Source organism: Saccoglossus kowalevskii, unplaced genomic scaffold (genome assembly GCF_978046115.1).
Source record: "Saccoglossus kowalevskii unplaced genomic scaffold, keSacKowa6.1 SCAFFOLD_24, whole genome shotgun sequence".
NCBI lineage: Eukaryota > Metazoa > Hemichordata > Enteropneusta > Harrimaniidae > Saccoglossus > Saccoglossus kowalevskii.
In genome coordinates this window covers 46,130-65,360 of record NW_028188618.1, presented here as the reverse complement: position 1 = coordinate 65,360, position 19,231 = coordinate 46,130, and positions in this window count along the sequence as shown.

The following is a 19,231-nucleotide window of genomic DNA, read 5'->3' as shown; positions in this document are numbered from 1 at the left end:
AAAGTACTGAAAAGTTTTGGCAAAGTAGTGGCAAAGAACTGAAATGTGTGGCAAAGTACTGAAAAGTTGTGGCAAAGTGCTGAAAAGTAGTGGCAAAAACTGAAAAGTAGTGGCAAAGTGCTGAAAAGTGTAGCAAAGTATTGGAAAGTTGTGGTAAAGTAGTGGCAAAGCACTGACATGTGTGGCAAAGTACTGAAAAGTTGAGGCAAAGTCGTGGCAAAGTACTGAAAAGTGTGGCAAAGTACTGAAAAGTGTGGCAAAGTACTGTAAAGTAGTGGCAAAGTACTGAAAAGTGTGGCAAAGTGCTGAAAAGTAGTGGCAAAGTACTGAAAGGTAGTGGCAAAGTGCTGAAAAGTGTGGCAAGTACTGAAAAGTTGTGGCAAAGTAGTGGCAAAGCACTGAAATGTGTGGCAAAGTACTGAAAAGTTGTGGCAAAGTGCTGAAAAGTAGTGGCAAAGTACTGAAAGGTAGTGGCAAAGTGCTGAAAAGTGTGGCAAAGTACTGAAAAGTTGTGGCAAAGTAGTGGTAAAGCACTGAAATGTGTGGCAAAGTACTGAAAAGTTGTGGCAAAGTGCTGAAAAGTAGTGACAAAGTACTGAAAAGTAGTGGCAAAGTGCTGAAAAGTGTGGCAAAGTATTGAAAAGTTGTGGCAAAGTGCTGAAAAGTAGTGGCAAAGTGCTGAAAAGTGTGGCAAAGTACTGAAAAGTTGTGACAAAGTGCTGAAAAGTATCGGCAAAGTGCTGAAAAGTGTGGCAAAGTACTGAGAGGTTATGGCAAAGTAGTAGCAAAGCACTTAAAAGTGTGGCAAAGTACTGAAAAATTGTGGCAAAGTGCTTAAAAGTAGTTGCAAAGTACTGAAGAGCAGTGGCAAACTGCTGAAAAGTGTGGCAAAGTATTGAAAAGCTGTGGCAAAGTGGTGACAAAGTACTGAAAAGTGTGGCAAAGTACTGAAAAGTTGTGGCAAAGTGCTGAAAAGTAGTGGCAAAGTACTGAGATGTGTGGCAAAGTACTGAAAAGTAGTGGCAAAGTGCTGAAAAGTGTGGCAAAGTACTGAAAAGTTGTGGCAAAGTAGTGGCAAAGCACTGAAATGTGTGGCAAAGTACTGAAAAGTTGTGGCAAAGTGCTGAAAAGTAGTGGCAAAGTACTGAAAGGTAGTGGCAAAGTGCTGAAAAGTGTGGCAAAGTACTGAAAAGTTGTGGCAAAGTAGTGGCAAAGCACTGAAATGTGTGGCAAAGTACTGAAAAGTTGTGGCAAAGTGCTGAAAAGTAGTGACAAAGTACTGAAAAGTAGTGGCAAAGTGTTGAAAAGTGTGGCAAAGTACTGACAAGTGTGGCAAAGTAGTGGCAAAGCACTGAAAAGTGTAGCAAAGTACTGAAAAGTTGTGGCAAAGTGCTAAAAAGTTGTGGCAAAGTACTGAAAAGAAGTGGCAAAGTGCTGAAAAGTGTGGCAAAGTATTGAAAAGTTGTGGCAAAGTGCTGAAAAGTAGTGGCAAAGTGCTGAAAAGTGTGGCAAAGTACTGAAAAGTTGTGACAAAGTGCTGAAAAGTATCGGCAAAGTGCTGAAAAGTGTGGCAAAGTACTGAGAGGTTATGGCAAAGTAGTAGCAAAGCACTTAAAAGTGTGGCAAAGTACTGAAAAATTGTGGCAAAGTGCTTAAAAGTAGTTGCAAAGTACTGAAGAGCAGTGGCAAAGTGCTGAAAAGTGTGGCAAAGTATTGAAAAGCTGTGGCAAAGTGGAGACAAAGTACTGAAAAGTGTGGCAAAGTACAGAAAAGTTGTGGCAAAGTGCTGAAAAGTAGTGGCAAAGTACTGAGATGTGTGGCAAAGTACTGAAAAGTAGTGGCAAAGTGCTGAAAAGTGTGGCAAAGTACTGAAAAGTTGTGGCAAAGTAGTGGCAAAGCACTGAAATGTTTGGAAAAGTACTGAAAAGTGTGGCAAAATGCTGAAAATTAGTGACAAAGTACTGAAAAGTTGTGGCAAAGTGCTGAAAAGTAGTGGCAAACTACTGAAAAGCAGTGGCAAATTGCTGAAAAGTGTGGCAAAGTACTGAAAAGTTGTCGCAAAGTCGTCGCAAAGTACTGAAAAGTGTTGCAAAGTACTGAAAAGTTGTGGCAAAGTGCTGAAAAGTAGTGGCAAAGTACTGAAAAGCAGTAGCAAAGTGCTGAAAAGTGTGGCAAAGTACTGAAACGTTGTGGCAAAATAGTGGCAAAGCACTGAAATGTGTGGAAAAGTACTGAAAAGTTGTGGCAAAGTGCTGAAAAGTAGTGGCAAAGTACTGAAAAGTAGTGGCAGGGTGCTGAAAAGTAGTGGCAAAGTACTGAAAAGTGTGGCAAAATGCTGAAAAGCAGTGGCAAAGTACTGAAAAGTAGTGGCAAAGTGCTGAAAAGTGTGGCAAAGTACTGAAAAGTTGTGGCAAAGTAGTGGCAAAGCACTGAAATGTGTGGCAAAGTACAGCTAAGTTGTGGCAAAGTGCTGAAAAGTAGTGGCAAAGTACTGAAAAGTAGTGGCAAAGTGCTGAAAAGTGTGGCAAAGTACTGAAAAGTTGTGTCAAAGTAGTGGCAAAGCACTGAAATGTGTGGCAAAGTACTGCAAAGTTGTGGCAAAGTGCTGAAAAGTAGTGGCAAAGTACTGAAAAGCAGTGGCAAAATGCTGAAAAGTGTGGCAAAGTACTGAAACGTTGTGGCAAAGTAGTGGCAAAGCACTGAAATGTGTGGAAAAGTACTGAAAAGTTGTGGCAAAGTGCTGTAAAGTAGTGGCAAAGTACTGAAAAGTAGTGGCAGGGTGCTGAAAAGTAGTGGCAAAGTACTGAAAAGTGTGGCAAAATGCTGAAAATTAGTGGCAAAGTACTGAAAAGTAGTGGCAAAGTGCTGAAAAGTGTGGCAAAGTACTGAAAAGTTGTGGCAAAGTAGTGGCAAAGCACTGAAATGTGTGGCAAAGTACTGCTAAGTTGTGGCAAAGTGCTGAAAAGTAGTGGTAAAGTACTGAAAAGTAGTGGCAAAGTGCTGAAAAGTGTGGCAAAGTACTGAAAAGTTGTGTCAAAGTAGAGGCAAAGCACTGAAATGTGTGGCAAAGTACTGCAAATTTGTGGCAAAGTGCTGAAAAGTAGTGGCAAAGTACTGAAAAGCAATGGCAAAGTGCTGAAAAGTGTGGCAAAGTACTGAAACGTTGTGGCAAAGTAGTGGCAAAGCACTGAAATGTGTGGAAAAGTACTGAAAAGTTGTAGTAAAGTGCTGAAAAGTAGTGGCAAAGTACTGAAAAGTAGTGGCAAAGTGCTGAAAAGTAGTAGCAAAGTACTGAAAAGTGTGGCAAAATGCAGAAAAGTAGTGGCAAAGTACTGAAAAGTTGTGGCAAAGTGCTGAAAAGTAGTGGCAAACTACTGAAAAGCAGTGGCAAATTGCTGAAAAGTGTGGCAAAGTACTGAAAAGTTGTGGCAAAGTCGTCGCAAAGTACTGAAAAGTGTGGCAAAGTTCTGAAAAGTTGTGGCAAAGTGCTGAAAAGTAGTGGCAAAGTACTGAAAAGTGTGGCAAAGTCTGCAAAGTTGTGGCAAAGTGCTGAAAAGTAGTGGCAAAGTACTGAAAAGCAGTAGCAAAGTGCTGAAAAGTGTGGCAAAGTACTGAAACGTTGTGGCAAAGTAGTGGCAAAGCACTGAAATGTGTGGAAAAGTACTGAAAAGTTGTGGCAAAGTGCTGAAAAGTAGTGGCAAAGTACTGAAAAGTAGTGGCAGGGTGCTGAAAAGTAGTGGCAAAGTACTGAAAAGTGTGGCAAAATGCTGAAAAGTAGTGGCAAAGTACTGAAAAGTAGTGGCAAAGTGCTGAAAAGTGTGGCAAAGTACTGAAAAGTTGTGGCAAAGTAGTGGCAAAGCACTGAAATGTGTGGCAAAGTACTGCTAAGTTGTGGCAAAGTGCTGGAAAGTAGTGGCAAAGCACTGAAAAGCAGTGGCAAAATTCTGAAAAGTGTGGCAAAGTAGTGAAACGTTGTGGCAAAGTACTGGCAAAGCACTGAAATGTGCGGCAAAGTACTGAAAAGTTTTGGCAAAGTAGTCGCAAAGAACTGAAATGTATGGCAAAGTACTGAAAAGTTGTAGCAAAGTGCTGAAAAGTATTGGCAAAGTACTGAAAAGTAGTGGCAACGTGCTGAAAAGTGTGGCAAATACTGGAAAGTTGAGGTAAAGTAGTGGCAAAGCACTGACATGTGTGGCAAAGTACTGAAAAGTTGTGGCAAAGTACTGAAAAGTGTGGCAAAGTACTGAAAAGTTGTGGCAAAGTGCTGAAAAGTAGTGGCAAAGTACTGAAAATAGTGGCACAGTGCTGAAAAGTGTGGCAAAGTACTGAAAAGTTGTGGCAAAGTAGTGGCAAAGCACTGAAATGTGTGGCAAAGTACTGCTAAGTTGTGGCAAAGTGCTGAAAAGTAGTGGTAAAGTACTGAAAAGTAGTGGCAAAGTGCTGAAAAGTGTGGCAAAGTACTGAAAAGTTGTGTCAAAGTAGAGGCAAAGCACTGAAATGTGTGGCAAAGTACTGCAAATTTGTGGCAAAGTGCTGAAAAGTAGTGGCAAAGTACTGAAAAGCAATGGCAAAGTGCTGAAAAGTGTGGCAAAGTACTGAAACGTTGTGGCAAAGTAGTGGCAAAGCACTGAAATGTGTGGAAAAGTACTGAAAAGTTGTAGTAAAGTGCTGAAAAGTAGTGGCAAAGTACTGAAAAGTAGTGGCAAAGTGCTGAAAAGTAGTAGCAAAGTACTGAAAAGTGTGGCAAAATGCAGAAAAGTAGTGGCAAAGTACTGAAAAGTTGTGGCAAAGTGCTGAAAAGTAGTGGCAAACTACTGAAAAGCAGTGGCAAATTGCTGAAAAGTGTGGCAAAGTACTGAAAAGTTGTGGCAAAGTCGTCGCAAAGTACTGAAATGTGTGGCAAAGTTCTGAAAAGTTGTGGCAAAGTGCTGAAAAGTAGTGGCAAAGTACTGAAAAGTGTGGCAAAGTCTGCAAAGTTGTGGCAAAGTGCTGAAAAGTAGTGGCAAAGTACTGAAAAGCAGTAGCAAAGTGCTGAAAAGTGTGGCAAAGTACTGAAACGTTGTGGCAAAGTAGTGGCAAAGCACTGAAATGTGTGGAAAAGTACTGAAAAGTTGTGGCAAAGTGCTGAAAAGTAGTGGCAAAGTACTGAAAAGTAGTGGCAGGGTGCTGAAAAGTAGTGGCAAAGTACTGAAAAGTGTGGCAAAATGCTGAAAAGTAGTGGCAAAGTACTGAAAAGTAGTGGCAAAGTGCTGAAAAGTGTGGCAAAGTACTGAAAAGTTGTGGCAAAGTAGTGGCAAAGCACTGAAATGTGTGGCAAAGTACTGCTAAGTTGTGGCAAAGTGCTGGAAAGTAGTGGCAAAGCACTGAAAAGCAGTGGCAAAATTCTGAAAAGTGTGGCAAAGTAGTGAAACGTTGTGGCAAAGTACTGGCAAAGCACTGAAATGTGCGGCAAAGTACTGAAAAGTTTTGGCAAAGTAGTCGCAAAGAACTGAAATGTATGGCAAGGTACTGAAAAGTTGTAGCAAAGTGCTGAAAAGTATTGGCAAAGTACTGAAAAGTAGTGGCAACGTGCTGAAAAGTGTGGCAAATACTGGAAAGTTGAGGTAAAGTAGTGGCAAAGCACTGACATGTGTGGCAAAGTACTGAAAAGTTGTGGCAAAGTACTGAAAAGTGTGGCAAAGTACTGAAAAGTTGTGGCAAAGTGCTGAAAAGTAGTGGCAAAGTACTGAAAATAGTGGCACAGTGCTGAAAAGTGTGGCAAAGTACTGAAAAGTTGTGGCAAAGTAGTGGCAAAGCACTGAAATATGTGGCAAAGTACTGAAAAGTTGTGGCAAAGTGCTGTAAAGTGTGGCAAAGTACTGACAAGTTGTGGCAAAGTGCTGAAAAGTAGTGGCAAAGACTGAAAAGTGTGGCAAAGTACTGAAAAGTAGTGGCAAAGTGCTGAAAAGTGTGGCAAAGTACTGACAAGTTGTGGCAAAGTAGTGGCAAAGCACTGAAAAGTGTGGCAAAGTACTGAAAAGTTGTGGCAAAGTGCTGAAAAGTAGTGGCAAACTACTGAAAAGCAGTGGCAAATTGCTGAAAAGTGTGCAAAGTACTGAAAAGTTGTGGCAAAGTCGTCGCAAAGTACTGAAAAGTGTGGCAAAGTACAGAAAAGTTGTGGCAAAGTGTTGAAAAAGTAGTGGCAAAGTACTGAAAAGTAGTGGCAAAGTGCTGAAAAGTGTGGCAAAGTCCTGAAAAGTTGTGGCAAAGTAGTGGCAAAGCACTGAAATGTGTGGCAAAGTACTGCTAAGTTGTGGCAAAGTGCTGGAAAGTAGTGGCAAAGCACTGAAAAGCAGTGGCAAAATTCTGAAAAGTGTGGCAAAGTAGTGAAACGTTGTGGCAAAGTACTGGCAAAGCACTGAAATGTGCGGCAAAGTACTGAAAAGTTTTGGCAAAGTAGTCGCAAAGAACTGAAATGTATGGCAAGTTCCTGAAAAGTTGTAGCAAAGTTCTGAAAAGTATTGGCAAAGTACTGAAAAGTAGTGGCAACGTGCTGAAAAGTGTGGCAAATACTGGAAAGTTGAGGTAAAGTAGTGGCAAAGCACTGACATGTGTGGCAAAGTACTGAAAAGTTGTGGCAAAGTACTGAAAAGTGTGGCAAAGTACTGAAAAGTTGTGGCAAAGTGCTGAAAAGTAGTGGCAATGTACTGAAAAATCGTGGCACAGTGCTGAAAAGTGTGGCAAAGTACTGAAAAGTTGTGGCAAAGTAGTGGCAAAGCACTGAAATATGTGGCAAAGTACTGAAAAGTTGGGGCAAAGTGCTGTAAAGTGTGGCAAAGTACTGACAAGTTGTGGCAAAGTGCTGAAAAGTAGTGGCAAAGTACTGAAAAGTGTGGCAAAGTACTGAAAAGTAGTGGCAAAGTGCTGAAAAGTGTGGCAAAGTACTGACAAGTTGTGGCAAAGTAGTGGCAAAGCACTGAAAAGTGTGGCAAAAGTACTGAAAAGTTGTGGCAAAGTGCTGAAAAGTAGTGGCAAACTACTGAAAAGCAGTGGCAAATTGCTGAAAAGTGTGGCAAAGTACTGAAAAGTTGTGGCAAAGTCGTCGCAAAGTACTGAAAAGTGTGGCAAAGTACAGAAAAGTTATGGCAAAGTGTTGAAAAGTAGTGGCAAAGTACTGAAAAGTTGTGTCAAAGTAGAGGCAAAGCACTGAAATGTGTGGCAAAGTACTGCAAAGTTGTGGCAAAGTGCTGAAAAGTAGTGGCAAAGTACGAAAAGCAGTGGCAAGTACTGAAAAGTGTTGCAAAGTACTGAAACGTTGTGGCAAAGTAGTGGCAAAGCACTGAAATGTGTGGAAAAGTACTGAAAAGTTGTGGCAAAGTACTGAAAAGTTGTGGCAAAGTGCTGAAAAGTAGAAGCAAACTACTGAAAAGCAGTGGCAAATTGCTGAAAAGTGTGGCAAAGTACTGAAAAGTTGTGGCAAAGTACTGAAAAGTGTGGCAAAATGCTGAAAAGTAGTGGCAAAGTACTGAAAAGTAGTGGCAAAGTGCTGAAAAGTGTGGCAAAGTACTGAAAAGTTGTGGCAAATTAGTGGCAAAGCACTGAAATGTGTGGCAAAGTACTGCTAAGTTGTGGCAAAGTGCTGGAAAGTAGTGGCAAAGCACTGAAAAGCAGTGGCAAAGTGCTGAAAAGTGTGGCAAAGTAGTGAAACGTTTTGTGCAAAGTACTGGCAAAGCACTGAAATGTGCGGTAAAGTACTGAAAAGTTTTGGCAAAGTAGTCGCAAAGAACTGAAATGTGTGGCAAGGTACTGAAAAGTTGTAGCAAAGTGCTGAAAAGTATTGGCAAAGTACTGAAAAGTAGTGGCAACGTACGGAAAAGTGTGGCAAAGTACTGGAAAGTTGAGGTAAAGTAGTGGCAAAGCACTGACATGTGTGGCAAAGTACTGAAAAGTTGTGGCAAAGTCGTGGCAAAGTACTGAAAAGTGTGGCAAAGTACTGAAAAGTTGTGGCAAAGTATTGAAAATTAGTGGCAAAGTGCTGAAAAGTAGTGGCAAAGTACTGAAAAGTGTGGCAAAGTGCTGAAAAGTAGTGGCAAAGTACTGAAAAATAGTGGCATAGTGCTGAAAAGTGTGGCAAAGTACTGAAAAGTTGTGGCAAAGTAGTGGCAAAGCACTGAAATGTGTGGCAAAGTACTGAAAAGTTGTGGCAAAGTGCTGAAAAGTGTGGCAAAGTACTGAAAAGTGTGGCAAAGTACTGAAAAGTAGTGGCAAAGTGCTGAAAAGTGTGGCAAAGTACTGACAAGTTTTGGCAAAGTAGTGGCAAAGCACTGAAAAGTGTGGCAAAGTACTGAAAAGTAGTGGCAAAGTGCTGAAAAGTGTGGCAAAGTACTGACAAGTTGTGGCAAAGTAGTGGCAAAGTGCTGAAAAGTAGTGGCAAAGTACTGAAAAGTGTGGCAAAGTACTGAAAAGTTGTGGCAAAGTGCTGAAAAGTAGTGGCAAACTACTGAAAAGCAGTGGCAAATTGCTGAAAAGTGTGGCAAAGTACTGAAAAGTTGTGGCAAAGTCGTCGCAAAGTACTGAAAAGTGTGGCAAAGTACAGAAAAGTTGTGGCAAAGTGTTGAAAAGTAGTGGCAAAGTACTGAAAAGTTGTGTCAAAGTAGAGGCAACGCACTGAAATGTGTGACAAAGTACTGCAAAGTTTGTGGCAAAGTGCTGAAAAGTAGTGGCAAAGTACGAAAAGCAAGGGCAAAGTACTGAAAAGTGTGGCAAAGTACTGAAACGTTGTGGCAAAGTAGTGGCAAAGCACTGAAATGTGTGGAAAAGTACTGAAAAGTTATGGCAAAGTGCTGAAAAGTAGTGGCAAAGTACTGAAAAGTAGTGGCAAAGTGCTGAAAAGTAGTGGCAAAGTACTGAAAAGTGTTGCAAAATGCTGAAAAGTAGTGGCAAAGTACTGAAAAGTTGTGGCAAAGTGCTGAAAAGTAGAAGCAAACTACTGAAAAGCAGTGGCAAATTGCTGAAAAGTGTGGCAAAGTACTGAAAAGTTGTGGCAAAGTACTGAAAAGTGTGGCAAAGTGCTGGAAAGTAGTGGCAAAGCACTGAAAAGCAGTGGCAAAGTGCTGAAAAGTGTGGCAAAGTAGTGAAACGTTGTGGCAAAGTACTGGCAAAGCACTGAAATGTGCGGCAAAGTACTGAAAAGTTTTTGGCAAAGTAGTCGCAAAGAACTGAAATGTGTGGCAAGGTACTGAAAAGTTGTAGCAAAGTGCTGAAAAGTATTGGCAAAGTACTGAAAAGTAGTGGCAACGTACTGAAAAGTGTGGCAAAGTACTGGAAAGTTGAGGTAAAGTAGTGGCAAAGCACTGACATGTGTGGCAAAGTACTGAAAAGTTGTGGCAAAGTGGTGGCAAAGTACTGAAAAGTGTGGCAAAGTGCTGAAAGTAGTGGCAAAGTACTGAAAAATAGTGGCATAGTGCTGAAAAGTGTGGCAAAGTACTGAACAGTTGTGGCAAAGTAGTGGCAAAGCACTGAAATGTGTGGCAAAGTACTGAAAAGTTGTGGCAAAGTGCTGAAAAGTGTGGCAAAGTACTGAAAAGTGTGGCAAAGTACTGAAAAGTAGTGGCAAAGTGCTGAAAAGTGTGGCAAAGTACTGACAAGTTTTGGCAAAGTAGTGGCAAAGCACTGAAAAGTGTGGCAAAGTACTGAAAAGTAGTGGCAAAGTGCTGAAAAGTGTGGCAAAGTACTGACAAGTTGTGGCAAAGTAGTGGCAAAGTGCTGAAAAGTAGTGGCAAAAGTACTGAAAAGTGTGGCAAAGTACTGAAAAGTTGTGGCAAAGTCGTCGCAAAGTACTGAAAAGTGTGGCAAAGTACAGAAAAGTTGTGGCAAAGTGTTGAAAAGTAGTGGCAAAGTACTGAAAAGTTGTGTCAAAGTAGAGGCAACGCACTGAAATGTGTGACAAAGTACTGCAAAGTTGTGGCAAAGTGCTGAAAAGTAGTGGCAAAGTACGAAAAGCAAGGGCAAAGTACTGAAAAGTGTGGCAAAGTACTGAAACGTTGTGGCAAAGTAGTGGCAAAGCACTGAAATGTGTGGAAAAGTACTGAAAAGTTGTGGCAAAGTGCTGAAAAGTAGTGGCAAAGTACTGAAAAGTAGTGGCAAAGTGCTGAAAAGTAGTGGCAAAGTACTGAAAAGTGTGGCAAAATGCTGAAAAGTAGTGGCAAAGTACTGAACAGTTGTGGCAAAGTGCTGAAAAGTAGAAGCAAACTACTGAAAAAGCAGTGGCAAAGTAGTGGCAAAGCACTGAAATGTGTGGCAAAGTACTGCTAAGTTGTGGCAAATGCTGGAAAGTAGTGGCAAAGCACTGAAAAGCAGTGGCAAAGTGCTGAAAAGTGTGGCAAAGTAGTGAAACGTTGTGGCAAAGTACTGGCAAAGCACTGAAATGTGCGGCAAAGTACTGAAAAGTTTTGGCAAAGTAGTCGCAAAGAACTGAAATGTGTGGCAAGGTACTGAAAAGTTGTAGCAAAGTGCTGAAAAGTATTGGCAAAGTACTGAAAAGTAGTGGCAACGTACTGAAAAGTGTGTCAAAGTACTGGAAAGTTGAGGTAAAGTAGTGGCAAAGCACTGACATGTGTGGCAAAGTACTGAAAAGTTGTGGCAAAGTGGTGGCAAAGTACTAAAAAGTGTGCAAAGTACTGAAAAGTTGTGGCAAAGTACTGAAAATTAGTGGCAAAGTGCTGAAAAGTAGTGGCAAAGTGCTGAAAAGTGTGGCAAAGTACTGACAAGTTGTGGCAAAGTGCTGAAAAGTAGTGGCAAAGTACTGAAAAGTGTGGCAAAGTACTGAAAAGTAGTGGCAAAGTGCTGAAAAGTGTGGCAAAGTACTGACAAGTTGTGGCAAAGTAGTGGCAAAGCACTGAAAAGTGTGGCAAAGTACTGAAAAGTAGTGGCAAAGTGCTGAAAAGTGTGGCAAAGTACTGACAAGTTGTGGCAAAGTAGTCGCAAAGAACTGAAATGTGTGGCAAGGAACTGAAAAGTTGTAGCAAAGTGCTGAAAAGTATTGGCAAAGTACTGAAAAGTAGTGGCAACGTACTGAAAAGTGTGGCAAAGTACTGGAAAGTTGAGGTAAAGTAGTGGCAAAGCACTGACATGTGTGGCAAAGTACTGAAAAGTTGTGGCAAAGTCGTGGCAAAGTACTGAAAAGTGTGGCAAAGTACTGAAAAGTTGTGGCAAAGTACTGAAAATTAGTTGCAAAGTGCTGAAAATAGTGGCAAAGTACTGAAAAGTGTGGCAAAGTGCTGAAAAGTAGTGGCAAAGTACTGAAAAATAGTGGCATAGTGCTGAAAAGTGTGGCAAAGTACTGAAAAGTTGTGGCAAAGTAGTGGCAAAGCACTGAAATGTGTGGCAAAGTACTGAAAAGTTGTGGCAAAGTGCTGAAAAGTGTGGCAAAGTACTGCCAAGTTGTGGCAAAGTGCTGAAAAGTAGTGGCAAAGTACTGAAAAGTGTGGCAAAGTACTGAAAAGTAGTGGCAAAGTGCTGAAAAGTGTGGCAAAGTACTGACAAGTTGTGGCAAAGTAGTGGCAAAGCCCTGAAAAGTGTGGCAAAGTACTGAAAAGTAGTGGCAAAGTGCTGAAAAGTGTGGCAAAGTACTGACAAGTTGTGGCAAAGTAGTGGCAAAGTGCTGAAAAGTAGTGGCAAAGTACTGAAAAGTGTGGCAAAGTACTGAAAAGTTGTGGCAAAGTGCTGAAAAGTAGTGGCAAACTACTGAAAAGCAGTGGCAAATTGCTGAAAAGTGTGGCAAAGTACTGAAAAGTTGTGGCAAAGTCGTCGCAAAGTACTGAAAAGTGTGGCAAAGTACAGAAAAGTTGTGGCAAAGTGTTGAAAAGTAGTGGCAAAGTACTGAAAAGTTGTGTCAAAGTAGAGGCAAAGCACTGAAATGTGTGGCAAAGTACTGCAAAGTTGTGGCAAAGTGCTGAAAAGTAGTGGCAAAGTACGAAAAGCAGTGGCAAAGTACTGAAAAGTGTGGCAAAGTACTGAAACGTTGTGGCAAAGTAGTGGCAAAGCACTGAAAATGTGTGGAAAAGTACTGAAAAGTTGTGGCAAAGTGCTGAAAAGTAGTGGCAAAGTACTGAAAAGTAGTGGCAAAGTGCTGAAAAGTAGTGGCAAAGTACTGAAAAGTGTGGCAAAATGCTGAAAAGTAGTGGCAAAGTACTGAAAAGTTGTGGCAAAGTGCTGAAAAGTAGAAGCAAACTACTGAAAAGCAGTGGCAAATTGCTGAAAAGTGTGGCAAAGTACTGAAAAGTTGTGGCAAAGTCGTCGCAAAGTATTGAAAAGTGTGGCAAAGAACTGAAAAGTTGTGGCAAAGTGCTAAAAAGTAGTGGCAAAGTACTGAAAAGTAGTGGCAAAGTGCTGAAAAGTGTGGCAAAGTACTGAAAAGTTGTGTCAAAGTAGTGGCAAAGCACTGAAATGTGTGGCAAAGTACTGCAAAGTTGTGGCAAAGTGCTGAAAAGTAGTGGCAAAGTACTGAAAAGCAGTGGCAAAGTGCTGAAAAGTGTGGCAAAGTACTGAAACGTTGTGGCAAAGTAGTGGCAAAGCACTGAAATGTGAGGAAAAGTACTGAAAAGTTGTGACAAAGTGCTGAAAAGTAGTGGCAAAGTACTGAAAAGTAGTGGCAGTGTGCTGAAAAGTAGTGGCAAAGTACTGAAAAGTGTGGCAAAATGCTGAAAAGTAGTGGCAAAGTACTGAAAAGTAGTGGCAAAGTGCTGAAAAGTGTGGCAAAGTACTGAAAAGTTGTGGCAAAGTAGTGGCAAAGCACTGAAATGTGTGGCAAAGTACTGCTAATTTGTGGCAAATGCTGGAAAGTAGTGGCAAAGCACTGAAAAGCAGTGGCAAAGTGCTGAAAAGTGTGGCAAAGTAATGAAACGTTGTGGCAAAGTACTGGCAAAGCACTGAAATGTGTGGCAAAGTACTGAAAAGTTTTGGCAAAGTAGTGGCAAAGAACTGAAATGTGTGGCAAAGTACTGAAAAGTTGTAGCAAAGTGCTGAAAAGTATTGGCAAAGTACTGAAAAGTAGTGGCAACGTGCTGAAAAGTGTGGCAAAGTACCTGAAAGTTGAGGTAAAGTAGTGGCAAAGATCTGACATGTGTGGCGAAGTACTGAAAAGTTGTGGCAAAGTCGTAAAAAGTACTGAAAAGAGTTGCAAAGTACTGAAAAGTTGTGGCAAAGTACTGAAAAGTAGTGGCAAAGTGCTGAAAAGTAGTGGCAAAGTACTGAAAAGTGTGGCAAAGTGCTGAAAAGTAGTGGCAAAGTACTGAAAAATAGTGGCAAAGAGCTGAAAAGTGTGGCAAAGTACTGAAAACTTGTGGCAAAGTAGTGGCAAAGCACTGAAATGTTTGGCAAGGTACTGAAAAGTTGTGGCAAAGTGCTGAAAAGTGTGGCAAAGTACTGACAAGTTGTGGCAAAGTGCTGAAAAGTAGTGGCAAAGTACTGAAAAGTGTGGCAAAGTATTGAAAAGTAGTGGCAAAGTGCTGAAAAGTGTGGCAAACTACTGAAAAGCAGTGGCAAATTGCTGAAAAGTGTGGCAAAGTACTGAAAAGTTGTGGCAAAGTAGTGGCAAAGCACTGAAATGTGTGGCAAAGTGCTGAAAAGTGTGGCAAACTACTGAAAAGCAGTGGCAAATTGCTGAAAAGTGTGGCAAAGTACTGAAAAGTTGTGGCAAAGTAGTGGCAAAGCACTGAAATGTGTGGCAAAGTGCTGAAAAGTGTGGCAAAGTACTGACAAGTTGTGGCAAAGTAGTAGCAAAGTGCTGAAAAGTAGTGGCAAACTACTGAAAAGCAGTGGCAAATTGCTGAAAAGTGTGGCAAAGTACTGACAAGTTGTGGCAAAGTAGTGGCAAAGTGCTGAAAAGTAGTTGCAAAGTACTGAAAAGTGTGGCAAAGTACTGAAAAGTTGTGGCAAAGTACTGAAAAGTGTGGCAAAGTACTGAAACGTTGTGGCAAAGTAGTGGCAAAGCACTGAAAATGTGTGGAAAAGTACTGAAAAGTTGTGGCAAAGTGCTGAAAAGTAGTGGCAAAGTACTGAAAAGTAGTGGCAAAGTGCTGAAAAGTAGTGGCAAAGTACTGAAAAGTGTGGCAAAATGCTGAAAAGTAGTGGCAAAGTACTGAAAAGTTGTGGCAAAGTGCTGAAAAGTAGAAGCAAACTACTGAAAAGCAGTGGCAAATTGCTGAAAAGTGTGGCAAAGTACTGAAAAGTTGTGGCAAAGTCGTCGCAAAGTACTGAAAAGTGTGGCAAAGAACTGAAAAGTTGTGGCAAAGTGCTAAAAAGTAGTGGCAAAGCACTGAAATGTGTGGCAAAGTACTGCAAAGTTGTGGCAAAGTGCTGAAAAGTAGTGGCAAAGTACTGAAAAGCAGTGGCAAAGTGCTGAAAAGTGTGGCAAAGTACTGAAACGTTGTGGCAAAGTAGTGGCAAAGCACTGAAATGTGAGGAAAAGTACTGAAAAGTTGTGACAAAGTGCTGAAAAGTAGTGGCAAAGTACTGAAAAGTAGTGGCAGGGTGCTGAAAAGTAGTGGCAAAGTACTGAAAAGTAGTGGCAAAGTGCTGAAAAGTGTGGCAAAGTACTGAAAAGTTGTGTCAAAGTAGTGGCAAAGCACTGAAATGTGTGGCAAAGTACTGCAAAGTTGTGGCAAAGTGCTGAAAAGTAGTGGCAAAGTACTGAAAAGCAGTGGCAAAGTGCTGAAAAGTGTGGCAAAGTACTGAAACGTTGTGGCAAAGTAGTGGCAAAGCACTGAAATGTGAGGAAAAGTACTGAAAAGTTGTGACAAAGTGCTGAAAAGTAGTGGCAAAGTACTGAAAAGTAGTGGCAGGGTGCTGAAAAGTAGTGGCAAAGTACTGAAAAGTGTGGCAAAATGCTGAAAAGTAGTGGCAAAGTACTGAAAAGTAGTGGCAAAGTGCTGAAAAGTGTGGCAAAGTACTGAAAAGTTGTGGCAAAGTAGTGGCAAAGCACTGAAATGTGTGGCAAAGTACTGCTAATTTGTGGCAAATGCTGGAAAGTAGTGGCAAAGCACTGAAAAGCAGTGGCAAAGTGCTGAAAAGTGTGGCAAAGTAATGAAACGTTGTGGCAAAGTACTGGCAAAGCACTGAAATGTGTGGCAAAGTACTGAAAAGTTTTGGCAAAGTAGTGGCAAAGAACTGAAATGTGTGGCAAAGTACTGAAAAGTTGTAGCAAAGTGCTGAAAAGTATTGGCAAAGTACTGAAAAGTAGTGGCAACGTGCTGAAAAGTGTGGCAAAGTACCTGAAAGTTGAGGTAAAGTAGTGGCAAAGATCTGACATGTGTGGCGAAGTACTGAAAAGTTGTGGCAAAGTCGTAAAAAGTACTGAAAAGAGTTGCAAAGTACTGAAAAGTTGTGGCAAAGTACTGAAAAGTAGTGGCAAAGTGCTGAAAAGTAGTGGCAAAGTACTGAAAAGTGTGGCAAAGTGCTGAAAAGTAGTGGCAAAGTACTGAAAAATAGTGGCAAAGAGCTGAAAAGTGTGGCAAAGTACTGAAAACTTGTGGCAAAGTAGTGGCAAAGCACTGAAATGTTTGGCAAGGTACTGAAAAGTTGTGGCAAAGTGCTGAAAAGTGTGGCAAAGTACTGACAAGTTGTGGCAAAGTGCTGAAAAGTAGTGGCAAAGTACTGAAAAGTGTGGCAAAGTATTGAAAAGTAGTGGCAAAGTGCTGAAAAGTGTGGCAAACTACTGAAAAGCAGTGGCAAATTGCTGAAAAGTGTGGCAAAGTACTGAAAAGTTGTGGCAAAGTAGTGGCAAAGCACTGAAATGTGTGGCAAAGTGCTGAAAAGTGTGGCAAACTACTGAAAAGCAGTGGCAAATTGCTGAAAAGTGTGGCAAAGTACTGAAAAGTTGTGGCAAAGTAGTGGCAAAGCACTGAAATGTGTGGCAAAGTGCTGAAAAGTGTGGCAAAGTACTGACAAGTTGTGGCAAAGTAGTAGCAAAGTGCTGAAAAGTAGTGGCAAACTACTGAAAAGCAGTGGCAAATTGCTGAAAAGTGTGGCAAAGTACTGACAAGTTGTGGCAAAGTAGTGGCAAAGTGCTGAAAAGTAGTTGCAAAGTACTGAAAAGTGTGGCAAAGTACTGAAAAGTTGTGGCAAAGTACTGAAAAGTGTGGCAAAGTACTGAAACGTTGTGGCAAAGTAGTGGCAAAGCACTGAAAATGTGTGGAAAAGTACTGAAAAGTTGTGGCAAAGTGCTGAAAAGTAGTGGCAAAGTACTGAAAAGTAGTGGCAAAGTGCTGAAAAGTAGTGGCAAAGTACTGAAAAGTGTGGCAAAATGCTGAAAAGTAGTGGCAAAGTACTGAAAAGTTGTGGCAAAGTGCTGAAAAGTAGAAGCAAACTACTGAAAAGCAGTGGCAAATTGCTGAAAAGTGTGGCAAAGTACTGAAAAGTTGTGGCAAAGTCGTCGCAAAGTACTGAAAAGTGTGGCAAAGAACTGAAAAGTTGTGGCAAAGTGCTAAAAAGTAGTGGCAAAGCACTGAAATGTGTGGCAAAGTACTGCAAAGTAGTGGCAAAGTACTGAAAAGCAGTGGCAAAGTGCTGAAAAGTGTGGCAAAGTACTGAAACGTTGTGGCAAAGTAGTGGCAAAGCACTGAAATGTGAGGAAAAGTACTGAAAAGTTGTGACAAAGTGCTGAAAAGTAGTGGCAAAGTACTGAAAAGTAGTGGCAGGGTGCTGAAAAGTAGTGGCAAAGTACTGAAAAGTGTGGCAAAATGCTGAAAAGTAGTGGCAAAGTACTGAAAAGTAGTGGCAAAGTGCTGAAAAGTGTGGCAAAGTACTGAAAAGTTGTGGCAAAGTAGTGGCAAAGCACTGAAATGTGTGGCAAAGTACTGCTAATTTGTGGCAAATGCTGGAAAGTAGTGGCAAAGCACTGAAAAGCAGTGGCAAAGTGCTGAAAAGTGTGGCAAAGTAATGAAACGTTGTGGCAAAGTACTGGCAAAGCACTGAAATGTGTGGCAAAGTACTGAAAAGTTTTGGCAAAGTAGTGGCAAAGAACTGAAATGTAGTGGCAACGTGCTGAAAAGTGTGGCAAAGTACCTGAAAGTTGAGGTAAAGTAGTGGCAAAGATCTGACATGTGTGGCGAAGTACTGAAAAGTTGTGGCAAAGTCGTAAAAAGTACTGAAAAGAGTTGCAAAGTACTGAAAAGTTGTGGCAAAGTACTGAAAAGTAGTGGCAAAGTGCTGAAAAGTAGTGGCAAAGTACTGAAAAGTGTGGCAAAGTGCTGAAAAGTAGTGGCAAAGTACTGAAAAATAGTGGCAAAGAGCTGAAAAGTGTGGCAAAGTACTGAAAAGTTGTGGCAAAGTAGTGGCAAAGCACTGAAATGTTTGGCAAGGTACTGAAAAGTTGTGGCAAAGTGCTGAAAAGTGTGGCAAAGTACTGACAAGTTGTGGCAAAGTACTGAAAAGTAGTGGCAAAGTGCTGAAAAGTGTGGCAAACTACTGAAAAGCAGTGGCAAATTGCTGAAAAGTGTGGCAAAGTACTGAAAAGTTGTGGCAAAGTAGTGGCAAAGCACTGAAATGTGTGGCAAAGTGCTGAAAAGTGTGGCAAACTACTGAAAAGCAGTGGCAAATTGCTGAAAAGTGTGGCAAAGTACTGAAAAGTTGTGGCAAAGTAGTGGCAAAGCACTGAAATGTGTGGCAAAGTGCTGAAAAGTGTGGCAAAGTACTGACAAGTTGTGGAAAGTAGTGGCAAAGTGCTGAAAAGTAGTGGCAAAGTACTGAAAAGTGCGGCAAAGTACTGAAAAGTTGTGGCAAAGTGCTGAAAAGTAGTGGCAAACTACTGAAAAGCAGTGGCAAATTGCTGAAAAGTGTGGCAAAGTACTGACAAGTTGTGGCAAAGTAGTGGCAAAGTGCTGAAAAGTAGTTGCAAAGTACTGAAAAGTGTGGCAAAGTACTGAAAAGTTGTGGCAAAGTGCTGAAAAGTAGTAGCAAACTACTGAAAAGCAGTGGCAAATTGCTGAAAAGTGTGGAAAAGTACTGAAAAGTTGTGGCAAAGTACTGAAAAGTGTGGCAAAGTGCTGGAAAGTAGTGGCAAAGCACTGAAAAGCAGTGGCAAAGTGCTGAAAAGTGTGGCAAAGTAGTGAAACGTTGTGGCAAAGTACTGGCAAAGCACTGAAATGTGCGGCAAAGTACTGAAAAGTTTTGGCAAAGTAGTCGCAAAGAACTGAAATGTGTGGCAAGGAACTGAAAAGTTGTAGCAAAGTGCTGAAAAGTATTGGCAAAGTACTGAAAAGTAGTGGCAACGTACTGAAAAGTGTGGCAAAGTACTGGAAAGTTGAGGTAAAGTAGTGGCAAAGCACTGACATGTGTGGCAAAGTACTGAAAAGTTGTGGCAAAGTCGTGGCAAAGTACTGAAAAGTGTGGCAAAGTACTGAAAAGTTGTGGCAAAGTACTGAAAATTAGTGGCAAAGTGCTGAAAAGTAGTGGCAAAGTACTGAAAAGTGTGGCAAAGTGCTGAAAAGTAGTGGCAAAGTACTGAAAAATAGTGGCATAGTGCTGAAAAGTGTGGCAAAGTACTGATAAGTTGTGGCAAAGTAGTGGCAAAGCACTGAAATGTGTGGCAAAGTACTGAAAAGTTGTGGCAAAGTGCTGAAAAGTGTGGCAAAGTACTGACAAGTTGTGGCAAAGTGCTGAAAAGTAGTGGCAAAGTACTGAAAAGTGTGGCAAAGTACTGAAAAGTAGTGGAAAAGTGCTGAAAAGTGTGGCAAAGTACTGACAAGTTGTGGCAAAGTAGTGGCAAAGCACTGAAAAGTGTGGCAAAGTACTGAAAAGTAGTGGCAAAGTGCTGAAAAGTGTGGCAAAGTACTGACAAGTTGTGGCAAAGTAGTGGCAAAGTGCTGAAAAGTAGTGGCAAAGTACTGAAAAGTGTGGCAAAGTACTGAAAAGTTGTGGCAAAGTGCTGAAAAGTAGTGGCAAACTACTGAAAAGCAGTGGCAAATTGCTGAAAAGTGTGGCAAAGTACTGAAAAGTTGTGGCAAAGTCGTCGCAAAGTACTGAAAAGTGTGGCAAAGTACAGAAAAGTTGTGGCAAAGTGTCGAAAAGTAGTGGCAAAGTACTGAAAAGTGTGGCAAAGTACTGCAAAGTTGTGGCAAAGTGCTGAAAAGTAGTGGCAAAGTACGAAAAGCTGTGGCAAAGTACTGAAAAGTGTGGCAAAGTACTGAAACGTTGTGGCAAAGTAGTGGCAAAGCACTGAAAATGTGTGGAAAAGTACTGAAAAGTTGTGGCA